The sequence below is a fragment of the Monodelphis domestica genome, chromosome 2, assembly GCF_027887165.1.
Source record: "Monodelphis domestica isolate mMonDom1 chromosome 2, mMonDom1.pri, whole genome shotgun sequence".
NCBI classification, from domain to species: Eukaryota; Metazoa; Chordata; class Mammalia; order Didelphimorphia; family Didelphidae; genus Monodelphis; species Monodelphis domestica.
The window spans coordinates 231,704,218-231,717,174 of NC_077228.1; the positions used below are offsets into that span (position 1 = coordinate 231,704,218).

The 12,957-nt window shown below is 39.4% G+C and overlaps 1 pseudogene; it reads left to right on the forward strand.

Moving 5' to 3' along the window:
- Nucleotides 1–9,885: 9,885 nt before the first annotated feature.
- Nucleotides 9,886–12,445, forward strand: LOC130456920 (glyceraldehyde-3-phosphate dehydrogenase-like; annotated as a pseudogene).
- Nucleotides 12,446–12,957: the final 512 nt, after the last annotated feature.

Here is a 12,957-nt window from a genome sequence, read left to right on the forward strand (position 1 = left end):
CCTGATGGATTTGTGATCCACTTGTTGCTATAAATTAGTTTTTTATTAGAGGAACCCCCATTCATTGAGTTTTCTTCCTCTTGTCCCTTTAATGCTCCCAATTATATCTCGAGATTTCTTTTCCACTATCCTTGGTTGTAGAATTAGTAGAAGATGCTTGCAATTTTTTTTGCATGTAATATTGAGCAGTAAGCAGAATGAAAAAATGGTGTGTTTGACGGCTAGTTTGATTTTGAGGCAGGCTAGTGGAAGGCTATTAAAATACCAAAAGTTAGATGTATGTTCAGTGTACTACACCACCCCACCTCCCTTCAACCACATGTCTCTAATTAGTAAAGGACTGAACTTGACTTCCATTTTGCAACCTTCCCAGACTAACCTCTTCTGTGGGCAACATGATATTCAAAAGGAATGTTAAAAAGCAGATGTGTTTCATCTTGCTATATTAACTGTTCTTCCTGATTCTTTGGAGATTTCCAGAGAAGCAGGTATAAAGTCAGAGAAAAATGCTTCAAAGTCCAAGACATTCATTGTACTTGGCATTGTTGAGACACAGTAGTCAGCATCTTGGCTAAATTTTTTGCCCCATGCAGTATTTCTTTTAAAAAATGTTTCCTTCTTCAAAGAACAAGCTCCTGAAACCTCTTTCATTGTGCACCCAGGCTTATAATGTACACAATGGATTATTCCCATCCTCATAAGGTCTTCATTTTCCTACTTACACTATCAGAGGGTAACTTCTAAATTCAGTCCACCAAACATTAATTCCCCACTACTTGCATAGAAAGCCTTCCAAGAGCTTCCAGTCCCTGGCCCCAGAGGTTCCAAAAAAAGTAGAAGTGAAGAGGTAGATTTATCTCAGACAGAGATCAGCCTACATGAAAGAAGAGCAAGGAGTCCAGTTTGACTGAACTTTAGAATGCATGAGTAGTAGGAATATACCCTCTGGAAAAACAGATAAACCAAGTTGTGAAGAACTTTGCCAAATAGAGTAGTCACTATTTTATCCTAGATGATGTAGGGAGTTGCTGAAGCTTCTTGATCAGGGAAGTGACATGTTAGCAGCTGTGTGGTAGATGGATTGGAGAGAGGATGAGTCTTCACAGTGAGATCAATCAGGAAGTTATTGCAACAATCCAAAGGTCTGAACCTGAGTAATAGTGTAAGTGGAGCAAAGGGGATAAATATGAGAGATGTAGAATCCACAGAACTTGATAACTTTAGACTGTTGGTGGGTGGAAAGAGCAAGTGAAAATGGATAACAACTTTCAAGCTTGGGTGAATTGAAGAATGGGCAGTCAAGCAACATTTATTAAGTACCTACTATGTGCCAGGTGTGCTAAGCTCTGGCTGTGTCCTTGACAGAAAGGCTAGGAGGAAGATAAATTGTCTTTGAAATGTTGAGTTTGAGATGCCCATGGGATATCCAAGTATAGATATCCAGCTAGGAGTTGGAGGTGCACAACTTGAAACTCAGAAGAGATGAAGACTGGATATGTGGATTTGGGAGTCATGTGCAGAAATAATGATAGTTGTACCCAATCGATAAACATTGATAAATGAGCCTGCTATGTGTCAAGCACTGTGCTAAGTGCTGAGAATATAATGAAAGGTTAAGAGTCAGTACCTGTTTTCAAGGACTGTACAATCTAACATGGGTGAGAGCAGTTAGCAGCTAGGTGGCTCAGAGGATAGCACCAAAGAGGTCCTGGATTCAAATCTGCCTTCAGATGCTAGCTGTGTGACCTTGGGCAAGTCCCAGCATAGAAACAACTATGTACAAACAAGGTATATATAGGACAAACTGGAAATAATCAACAGAGGGAAGGCTCCAACATTAAGGGAGATCAGGAAAGGCTTTTTATAGAAGATGAGATTTTAAGTGGGACTAAACCAAGAGATTGATGTGACAAGGGAGAAAATTCCAGGCAGGGTGAGACAATAAAAATGCCTGAAGTCAGGAGATGGCATGTGTTGTGCAATGGATCTAGATTACCTAGAGGAAAAATGGAGAGCCCAGGGTGAAGTCCTGAGATACATCTATACATGTAAGATAAACTAGATGATCATGTTGGAAAGGAAACTGGAATTTGTCAGGCAGGAAGAAAACCCGGATTATCATGAAAATCCAGGGAGTAAATTGGTCAAGAAAGTCAAATGCTGCAAAGGTAAAAGAATGAAAACAGCAAAAAGGCTGTTGGAAATAAAGTCATTGATAACCTTGAGGAAAGCAATTTTAGAAAAGTGGGATTCAGCAGTAGGGACAAAGCCAGATGATAAAGGATAGAGAAGTGAGTGGAAGATTAAAAAAAAAAAGGTAGAGATATTGAATATAAGATATTTCTCTAGGAAGGTTTGAAGTCAAAAATACCATTGTGTGACTTCAGTGGGTGATGGGAGTAATACTGGGGTGGAATAGTGGAAAGGGAAGAGCTACAATAGAACAAAGAGAAAAATGCTTCAAGGGTTGGGAACAATATAAAGTTAGACCATTTTGAAGGGAGGAAAATAAAGCTAGAACAAGAATTGGCTGGAGATAAAGTTAGAGGCAATGCAACTTGTACATATATAAAAGTATAATATAAATCTAACCAAAAATGCCATGGCTGGTCAGAGAAGTTTCAGGGCCCCTCTCAACTCTAGACTGAAAGTGAGAAATTGAGAATGGTTTGTAGCAGGAGCTTGGAATAGCTGGGACTGATGACCTGTCATTCAAACGAGAGCATTCTGATTTGGAATGTGACCGTCAGAAGCAGTTGGAGGAAGACCAACTGATGTCTGGGCCTTCTGACTTGAAAGAGGAAAGAAGTCTGTTTTCTCTTGGCTTTTTGAGACTGAAGCCTGAAGGTGGTCTCTGGGCTTTGAAGACAGAAGAAAGAAAGCAAAGTCCAGCTCTCTCTGATTTACTCTGTTGTGATAGTGACTGAACTTCCAGACCTATCAGCCATTTCTCCCAATTGAACTATATTTCACCATCCTCCAAAATAAGACTCATAGTAGTATTAGGGAAATTCCCAACCCTCTTCCCCTCCATTTCTTATCCTTCCCTGTCTTCCCCAATAAACCCCTTACTTAAGATAGAGAAGAGAAAGAGTATTTCATTTGAGACATCACAAAACTCACCCTGCGTTGATTTAAGAGACTAATAGAAAATCAAAGGGAAGGGGGAGGGAAGAAGTAGGGAGGTTGAAGGGAGGAAGAGAGGAAGGGAGAAAGAAAGATTTATCAGCCTGATCTTTAGATATCAATTACCATTCAAAGTAGTCCCTTATTACAAGACCTATGGACTTAGGAAAATCAAGTTCAGTTTTGGGATAGCCTGATCACCTAGGTGAGGGGGCAGACTCCTTTCCTCAGCCTCTCTATATTCTGACTGGCACCCAGAGGAAGGAAACTTTACTTAAATCTTTGTTTCAGGCTCCTTTCACCAAAAGGGAGGGTAGAAAAGTATTTGGTATATACTCTAGATCAGGTACAGGACAGATATTTGTTCCCTATACATAAAAGAAATTCATAACAAAAAATTTTACAAGTTCAAATGAATAGACAAAAAATATATACACTAACATGATTACTATTACACTCAATATATAGAGGGAAATACAAAAGCTACAATTATACATTATACTCTAATGGTTGAAACTCTTCAGGACATTTTATACACATTACCTGTCTCCCTCAAAATCAATGTCTTCTGGAAAGGTCAGAGTTTAGGTTCATTCTCCAGCCAGTGGTCATTGCCTAGGGTAGTAGTATACTTGACAGGAATTCTCTTCAAAGACAAAATATCCAGCCTTTCCAAATCTCTCAAACTAACAAGGTGGCTGCAAAGTCTGGACATGTCCATCTTGGGAAAATACTCATTCACCTAAGGCTTTTTTTTTTTTTAACCACTCAAAAACTTTCTTTAATGCCAGGTAGAGTGAGTGCTTCAACCCAAACATACCAACACGTGCTCACAAAAAGAATACAAGCTATTCAAGGCCTGGTTTTAAGACTTTCAATTGTCCCTTTCTCCAGAATAATACTTGCTTGGGTTCCTTACAAGGAGAGAAGGTCTATTTATAATCATAAACCTTCATTTCAGGAAGCTATGTGGCTTGGGCTCTGTAATCTTGTGTGGAGGGAAATGGAAAATCTATAGGTTTGGTAGAAGAGGGGAAGGAAGGAAAGAGAAAACATACTTATTAACCATTAAATATTAACTCATTTGATCATCACAATAACTTTGTGATATGGGTGCTATTATTGCCCCATTTTACAGTTGAGGAAACTGAGGAAGACAGAAGTGACTTGCCCAGGATTACATAGCTAGTAAGTATCTGAGATCAAATTTTAATCCCCATCTTCCTCACTGAAGGCCCTATGCCACCTAGCTACTTAGCAATGAAGAAACAATAGATTCTGGGGTTCTCTGATGAAAAGATTACTGATTTTTTTTTAAGTAGGTTAAGCAAAGATACCAGTTTAAATTCACTCTGGCTCCTCCACAATCCATTTTCTAATCAACTACTTGGTCCCTGCCTTTTCTGCATTAAGGTGAACAAAGGATTGGGAATTAACATAGGGTTGTGCTTTTTGTTTTTCAACATCAGAAAAGATTAGGAAGTTGGAATTGTCTTCCTTCAATCATAAATTCTCTGCAACATTTACAGAATCATGAGATAATAGCATCGTAGCATTACATTAAAGTACACTAGGGGTCATCTAGTCCAGCCACTTCATGTTACTGAGGTAACTGATGTTACCCAGATAGCCAATAAGAATTTATTAAGTACCTACTATGTGCCAGGCAAGGCAAATAGGTGGTTCAGTGGATAGAGTACCAGGCCTGGAGTCAGGAAGGCCTGGGTTCAAATGTGACCTCAGATATTTACTAGCTGTGTGGTCCTGGGCAAGTCATTTAACCCTGTTTGCCTCAGGTCCCCATCTGTGAAATGAGCTGGAGAGAAGGAAATGGCAAACCACTCCTGTATCTTTGCCAAGAAAATCCTAAATGGGATAATGAAGAGTTAGACATGAGTGAAATGACTGAACAAAACCAAAAACTATGTCAGGTACTGTGTTAAGTGCTGGGAATTGTCAAAAAGGCATGCATGCAAAGGACATCATCTGTCAGTCAAATGAGGATTCTTTTTGGAATATGACTGGGAGACAGTTGAAGCCAAGCCAATGACTGGACTGAGCTTTTGGCTTCTGACAGAGGTGGAGAAGAAGCTTTTGTATCTCTGGGACTGACTTGGCTGAAGGAAGAAGAAAGACAGTTGTCCTCATATCTCTCTGACTGACTTGGTGTCACAAATGTGATAGAATTGCCATTTCCTCAATATCCTCCTAACCAAGGCTCCCGGTAGAGAATAGGGAAAATCCTATCCCTCTTACCTTATCCTCCACCTTTCCTGTTTTCCTCATTAAACCCTTACTTGAGTTAAGGAAGAGAAAAGAGTATTTTCTCTAAAGCATCATAGTTCACACTGAGTGAAACTGAAGACAGGGGGGAGGGGAAGCTGAAAGGCTTCTGAAGAGGGGAGGAAGGGAGACATAAAGGGAGGAGGGTAGACAAACTTGATCCATTAGTTATTTAGTATACATCAATGTACACCCTCAGAAAATATATCTATTACAGATTGGCACCCCAGATGGGGATTCTTCAAGTGAGGTGTGCATCCCCTCAAAAACTGCCTTCCCTCAAAAACTGCCTTCGGATGTGACTAGAAGACCCCTCACTATTAGCCTGTAGACCCAAAATTGATTCTGCCATTTCTGAGAGATGATCAATGAATGTAGCTGGATGTTCCCCTTTGTTCTGCATGAGTTTATCAAATCTTGCCCATGTATTAGGCTTCGAGCAACATTGCTTTATAGCTTGGAGCAAGTCTTCCCTACATTTCCTCAAGTAGGACATGCTTGTTGGGTTTGCAAAATGTAGGTCTTCTCTTTACTCCTCTGTGGGCCAACTAGTTAAGTTATCTGTTCTGGTCTTCTCAAGGAATTGCCTTTGCTCATGGGGGCTAAACAGTTCAGACAGGAGAAACTTTACATCTTCAAAGTCTGGGTCAAAGATCCTAAAAGCACGTTTCAGTTCTTTCTGCGTCTTAAAAGGTTGCTCTAAACATTTTGGAAAACGTCTTTTCAGGGATTCAAGTTCCTGGGATGTAAACTGCCTATGCACTTTAGATTGTAGCACACCAGCTGTGCTTGAAAGCATGGTGACCTCCTTTAATGGACACATTTTTTTCTGGTTCACTATCAGACTTAGTGTCCTTGTCACTTTCATTTCCCTTTGCATTGACCTTAGATTTCTTTGCCTTCCTTTCTTTTTCTTTGGGTGCACTATCTGCCTGGCCATTGTTCTTGTTCTTAATCTGGCCTAACCCTTTTTCCTTGATCAATTCCTCAAACAATTTCTTGATAATGTTTTCCAGGTTATTATCTACTACCAGTATCTGTTCTGCCTTTTTGGACATAACAAATCTATATATCTTCTTCAAATAGGTCAGAGTCTGTACGACTGCCATAGTAATGATGTATACTTGAGTCAAAACCTGCCATAGTATAGGTTCAGTCTGAAATGGCAACTGCAGTATAAACATGGTGGTGTTGCCAATATAATCCAGAGAATCAAATATCATATGGGTCATTTTGCTATAGAGTATATTGTAGACCCAGAATCCAGTAATGGCTGCCAGTACCACAGCTCCACAGAGAATTTGCTTAAACATTTTTTTCCTAAGGGATTGTGTAGTTCAGTCGTTTTAGGGGTGCCAATCTGTAATAGATATATTTTCTGAGGGTGTATATTGATGTATACTAAATAACTAATGGATCAAGTTTGTCTACCCTCCTCCCTTCCTCCCCCTTTTCAATCTCCCTTCCTCTCCTCTTCAGAAGCCTTTCAGCTTCCCCCCCCCTCTTCAGTTTCACTCAGTGTGAACTATGATGCTTTAGAGAAAATACTCTTTTCTCTTCTTTAACTCAAGTAAGGGTTTAGTGAGGAAAACAGGAAAGGTGGAGGATAAGGTAAGAGGGATAGGATTTTCCCTATTCTCTACCGGGAGCCTTGGTTAGGAGGATATTGGGGAAATGGCAATTCTATCACATTTGTGACACCAAGTCAGTCAGAGAGATATGAGGACAACTGTCTTTCTTCTTCTTCCTTCAGCCAGGTCAGTCCCAGAGATACAAAAAGCTTCCTCTCCACCTCTGTCAGAAGCCAAAAGCTCAGTCCAGTCATTGGCTTGGCTTCAACTGTCTCCCAGTTACATTCCAAAAAGAATCCTCATTTGACTGACAGATGATGTCCTTTGCATGCATGCCTCTTTGACAGGATACAGAATGAAGCAAAAAATAATCTCTGCTCTACAATCTAATGGGGGAGATAACAAACAAATATCTGTAGAAACAAACCATCTACAGGATAAATAAGAAACAAATAAGAGAAGGAAGGCACTAGAATTAAGAGGGATTAGGAAAGGCACCTTGTAGAAGATGGTATATTGACTGCAACCTAAGCAAACCAGAAAGCCAGTAGGTGGAGATGAGGGACAGCCAGAGAAAATGTCCAGAGCCAAGAGATGGAGTGTCTTGTTCATGGATCATCCAGGAGAGTAGTGTTACTGGATCAAAGAATACCTGTCAAGAGAGTAAGATGTAAGAAGTCTGGAAAGGCAGGAGAGGGCTAGGATATGAAGGACTTTCTGAATATCAACCAGAGCATTTAAAAATTTTTATTTTGGAGGTGATAGGAAGTCCCTGGAGGAATTTGTTGAGCAAGGAGTGACATGGTCTAGGTTGCCCTTTAGGAAAATCATTTTGGTGACTGAATGGAGTAAGTAGACTTGAGGCAGGGAGACCAATCAGCAGCCCATGACAATGGTCCAAATGTGAGGTGATATGGGAGTACACCAGAATAGTGACTGTGTCCATGGAGACAGATGCTGCAAAGGTGAAACTGACAAATTGGATAGAGATGGGGAGGGATCCAGGATGACTCCTAGGCTGTGAGTCTGAGGGACTGGAAGGATGATGTTGCCCTTGACAATCATAGGGAGATTAGGAAGGAGGATAGATTTAAGGGAAAAGATAATGAGTCTCATTTTGGATATGTTGAGTTTAAGATTTCTACTGGACATCCAACTCAAAATTATTGAAGAATAGTTAAAGATGGGAGATTTGGTGATTAGTAGAGAGGTAGATAGAGATTAGTAGAGAAAGATAGATTTGAGAATTGTCAGTATAGAGATAGTAATTAAATCTCTGGGAGCTGTTGAGGTCATCAAGTGAAGTAGAATAGAGGGAGAAATGAAGACAGGCTGGGGCAGAAAGAACCCTGTGAGATATCATGTTTAGAAGGCATGGTTTGGATTTAGATGCAGCAAAGAAGCCTAAGAAGGAGCAGTTAAATAGGTAAAAAGAGAAACAGGATAGAGTGGTATCCCAGAAACCTATAGAGAAGGGAATCTCCAGGAGGAGAGAATCGTCAACAGTGGCAAAGGCTACAGAGGTAAAGGAGAATGAAGACTAAGAAAAGGCCATTGAATTTGACAATTAAGAGATAATCAGTAACTCTGAAGAGAGCAATTTCAGTGGAATAATGAAACCAGCGGTGGGATTGTAAGAGGTTAAGAAGATAGTAAGAGGAAGGAAAGTGGAGACACCTATTACTGCCTGTCTTTTCAAGAGGCTTAGATACAAAGGGCTGAGGAGAAATAGGTTTATGGTTATCAGGGATAGAAGGATCAAGTGAGAGGGGAAATGGAGCAGACATGGGCATATTTGTAGGCAGTATGGAGATATTGAAAATAAGTAATAGAGTAAGGTTGACAGAGGGTATAATCTGTTAGAGGAGGTGGGATGGAATAAGATCACTTGAACAAGTAGAGGGGTTAGCCTTGGAAAAGAGAAAGGCCACCTTATTATGTAAGATAGGGGTGAATGAGGAGATAAAGGGAGAAAGCATCTGAGGAAGAGGGAATTCATGGTGAATGTAAAAATATTTTCTGTAAAATATGAGGCAAGATTCTCAATTGAAAGAGTAGGGAAAGGACAGTTAAGGGAAGTTTGAGGAATGAAAAAGGAGAGTGAGACAGTGAGTTGAAAAGGGAGGATCTCAGACACTTACTTAGCTGCATGATCCTGGGCAAGTCATTTAACCTCTGTCTCAGCTTCCTCAATTGTAAAATGCGGATAATAAAAGCACCTACCTCTTGAGATTGTTGTGTCAATCAAATAAGATAATTGTAAAGTACTTAGCACAGTGCTTGACCCATAGGAAGTGTTATATTATTATTAGCTATTATTATTATTATAATTTGTGTCTAAGTTGGGTTGAAGGAGTAGGTCATGAAAAGTACATAGGTGGGGGGAAGCTAGGTGTGACCCTAGGCAAGTCCCTTAACTCCATTACCTAACCCTTACCACTCTTCTGCCTTGGATGGTAGGTAAGGGTTTAAAAAAAAAAGTGAAAAGGATGAAGAACTGAGTTGTTTGAAAGAGAATCAATGTGTATTTTGAAGTTCTCTAGTATAAAGTTGAGGTGATTGTGAATTAAATAGCAAATAAACAGTTAGGGTTCAGGCTTAGGTCTTTTAATGGCAAATCCTGTGCTCTGTGTAGAATATATGTCACTCATCAATTCTGACACATAGAGAAACTTTTGATTCAAAGTCTTATTACCTAGACTTCTTTGGGCACAGAGACTCAGCTAGAATTTCTGGAAGAGATGAAGCAAAAGTTAAAAAGAGAGAAGTAACAAATGTTTTCATAAATGGAATGAGAGAGCTTGAAGAAAAAGTAGGAAAAAAATGAGAGTCTTTTAGCTCTTTTCCAAAGCTGGATGCCAGGATCTGTTGCTGCTGCATCTGCATCCCTAAGAAAAGATGATAAATGTGGATTTGGCATCTGCTGGACATTGTGGCCATCAATGACTCCTTCCCAGGCTTCATCTACATAGTTTATATGTTCCAATATGATTTCATCTGTGGCAAGTTCAAGGGCACCATCAAGCCTGAGACTGGAAAGCTGGTGATCAATGAAAAAGCCATTACCATCTTTCAGGAGAGTGATCCTACCCGTATTCTTTTTAAACTCTTACTTTCCATCTTGGAATCAATACAGCGTATTGGTTTCAAGGCAGAAGAGTGGTAAGGGCTAGGCAATGGGGTTTAAGTGACTTGCCCAGTATCACATAGATAGGAAGTATCTGAGGTCACATTTGAACTCAGGACTTCCTATCTCTAGGCCTGACTCTCAAATCACTGAGCTACCTACTTGCTCCTGATTCTATCAGTATAGAATGGGAAAATGATAATTACATGTTACATATTTATTGTAATGATAATTATAATTAGACAATTTTGTTACATACTCGTTTTAATAATTGCTGGGGGCCATCAGACCACGACACCTTGACAGTGTTACACGTGGGAGACCACAGAGTGGTCCTTGGTGAGATGTGACTGCCCACTCTATCTCTTTTACATGACCTCTTTCATCAATGTCCATTACCTATGAATTGCATTATTATTATTCCCCCTAGTCTCAAAAGAAATAATGCAAGAGCAAATCACTTGTACCCTAATTCTCTAAAACATCACCAAAAGATCAGACCCTTAAAACCAATCCCAAAAAGACTATCATGGGTTAACTTTTACTTAGGTACATAATTCCCAGCAAAACCACAGCTACAGGCCAAGCCCCAAACTATCCCACTCACAGAAGCCTATTCTCATGAAGCCAGCACACAAATCAATCATAGAGGCCCATAAAATAAGTACAAGTACATCAAGCTTCAATATGCCTCAGTGACTCAATTTCACAAACTCAGGAACTCCCTAGTAAGAACCCTGAGAAATGATCAGTCTAAATTTGAATTATGTTCCCGGTACCCCTCAGCCTCAATGATATGATTGTTGAATTGTCTTTTATTATTCCATTTTATTAAAAGCAATAAGTAAATGTCCTTGATTGTTTGTAAGCTCAAAACTTCTCACAGGGTAATGAGAAAATTAAGCCACCTGTGATGAAATCATTTATCTTGTATTCTGTCTGTAATCACAATACAAAAATACAGAATGTTAATCAAGTGATTTGTTAAAAGTTAACATATCATTTTTCCAATTATCTCTCTTTGAACATGTGTGTTAGGTAATGCAATCTGCATGCCAAGAAAATGGGTATAAAAATAAAAATCAAGCCGGGGAATGGTGGAGCCGCTGTCAGATGCAAAGCAGTCCCATGGCCATAAGCTGTCTTCTGTTTGTTATTTATTTTGACTGATCGTTCACCACCTGTTGGGAACCCTAGAGGCTCGAGTGAGACGACCCCACCCGCAGCAAATAACGATAATTATTTTAAACTTGTCAGTAGCGCATTACCAACTGTCCCTCCATTTTGCCCCTCCCCCTGACTAGAGTTATTTATGACAACTTTGGCATTTTGAACCACAATCCATGCCGTTCCTATTATGCAGAAGACAGTAGATGGACCCTCTGGCAAGTTGTGGCACAGTAGGTGTGGTATTACCCCAAATCTACTAAAACTTTAGGCAAGGTCATCCTTGAGCTGAATGGGAAGCTCACAAGCATTTTCTTCTGTGTTCCTATAACCAACGTATCTGTGGTGCACCTGACCTGCTACGTGGAGAAATCTGCCAAATATAATGGTATTAAGAAAGTAGTAAAGCAAGCATCTGAGGGAACCTTGAAGGGCATCTTGGGCTACACAGCAGACCAGGTGGTATTCTGTGACTTTAACAGTGATACCCACTCTTCTTCTTTGGATGCTGTTGCTGGTATTGCCTTCAATGAGGGTTTTGTCAACATGGAAAGACTTATATGAACTGATTCAAGGTGAAGTGAACAGAATCAGGAGAATAGTGTATACAGTCACAGAAATATTGTATGATGATCAACTGTGAAGGCTTGAACTATTAGCAGCAAAACACATTTCTAAAATAACAACTCCAAGGGATTCATGATGAAAAAAAATGCAGTAAAAGAAGGAATTGTTGGGATGTGATTACAGATCAAAACACACTATCCTTTGCTTTACTTCCTCTGTGAGTTTTTAATTTTATATGAGACACATCTTCAATCACCACATGAGGAATATGGAAACATGTATTGCATGAAAGCACTGGTATATCCTATGTCAGACAATTTATTATACTGAGGTGGGAGAGGAGGAAGGAAGGGAGAGAATCTGTATTGCAAAATGTCAGAAAATAATTGTCAAAAATTGTTTCTACAAGGGGCAGCTAAGTGGCACTGTGTTGATTCTAAGATGGAAAGTAAGGGTTATAAAAATTGTTTCTATGTGTAATTGAAAAATAAGGCTTCATAAAATAATTTATGATTTTGTCAAGCTAATTTACTTGTATGACAATGAGTATGGTTATAGCAAATGTAGAGTAGACCTTATGGTCTGCATGGCCATCAAGGAATAAAGTGGAAAGCCATGGATCTTCATCCCTAGTCAAGAGAGGAGTTCCTCCACTGGGGAGGCCAGACGTTTAACCTATTACCCTATTCTGGAGTTTTCATGCCCTATTCACAGTCCTTGCCCCAAGGCATCCCTGAAGTAGGGAGAAGAAGCATAGTATTATATTGTGTACCATCAATAAAGTCATCATATTCAGTGGACAAAAAAGAAAAGAAAAGAAATAAAGAGGATGGAAGAAGGAAATAGAAAAGGAACTAATAGCTTGGTATAAGAGATACAAAACCTTGCTCAAGCAATAGACTCCCTGAAAATTAGATAGACCAAATAGAAATCAGAGACTCCATGAGCCAACAAGAAATATAAAAAAAAAGTAAAAAAACTGGAAAAAATAGGAGAAAATGTAAGGAACTTCATAGCAAAAATAACTAACCTGAAAAACAGATCAAAGAGAATAAATTTAACAGTCATTAGACTACCTGAATTCTTTAACAACAAAAAAGAGCCTAGACATCATAT